The sequence below is a fragment of the Hippocampus comes genome, unplaced genomic scaffold, assembly GCF_001891065.2.
Source record: "Hippocampus comes isolate QL1 unplaced genomic scaffold, H_comes_QL1_v1.1 scaffold298, whole genome shotgun sequence".
Lineage (NCBI taxonomy): Eukaryota > Metazoa > Chordata > Actinopteri > Syngnathiformes > Syngnathidae > Hippocampus > Hippocampus comes.
The window spans coordinates 449,377-450,705 of NW_017805417.1; positions in this window are offsets into that span (position 1 = coordinate 449,377).

Sequence of the window (1,329 nt, forward strand, 5' to 3'; positions counted from 1 at the left end):
ACACACACACACACACACGAGTGGAACTTGAAGCAATGTGACTTGCAGTTGAGGCTACAAATCGAAGCAAAAGTTTCATTGTACAACATTCTCATGTGATGCCTTAAAAACATGTTTGGGAGCTAAAACAGGGAGGGTCCCGTTTTGAAGCGAGGCCTTAAAATAGATGTATTTATTTATTTGTTGATGTATTTCATGGGGCAGGGAAAGAAGCAGGGTTTCTCTCGGCCCGTGGACTATAAATTGAAAAGGAAATCTGAGAAAAATCATAAAACTTGATAAGTAACACGTACAAGGATGATCGTGATCGCAAAGAAAAATCCGACACATTATCGCATCAAACACCACAGAGAAGAGCTTTGCGAACAAACTTCTCCATTTTGAACGATCAAAACAAATAAATCAGCCAGTATATGAAATGAGGCTTCGGAATCGTGAAAAATCTCAAGTCCGTTGAAACCACACCCAGCTGAACCGCCAACTGTCAATCAAATAGTATTTTCTACGACCTGGAACAAATGGATGCATCTCCATCTCGCATCTTTGTCGTGCCAACAGATAATTTGATAGCATGATAAAGCTGCAAGAATAGACACGATAGTTGGAATGTATCGCCCCCCCCCCCCCGGGTTATCTCCACCATGCCGTGACAACGAGGCACTCTACAAGCGCCATGTCAGTGCAAAGCCCATGTCCACACACTAGCTGTCACGTCAGACTTTTTTTTTTTTTTTTTTTCTGGGATGTGCATGCACTCATGGCTGACAACGAGGTGCTCTAAATTGGCCACGCCAGCGGACAGATTAAAACGTAGCACTGTTCTTGTTTGCCATAATGGACGTGTGTGTTTTGGACTATTGCAATGTTTGTAACGGCACATCATTCATTTCATCATTCTATGACATCATACGTCAGCGGCAACACGAGCCTGGTGAAATGGTCTTCACGCGTCCGATTTTGTCCACATTGCAAGCCACGATGAAGCCGGTGGCACATTTGAAAAGCAGACGTTTTATCATTCTGAAAATATACAGATTGTGAAATAAATGCCAAAAGTGAGCATGACTATCCTTTGTCAAACGGAAGCAAATCTCGTTGCGTGTGACTGAAATTGTCCTTCACTTTGGAAAGGGAATCTCCCAGATGGAGCTCAGCCGAGACTACCAATTTTTTGGCAACGTCAAAGATTTCGACAATCATCCGTAATGGCAATAAAATCACAGCAGAGTTTGAGGGCCAACAAATTGAAAGATGATTGTAAACGGCTTCGGGCGTGGCACATCCTAAATTGATGACAGTTGGCTTCGCTGGCGGCCATGGGCGGCGGCC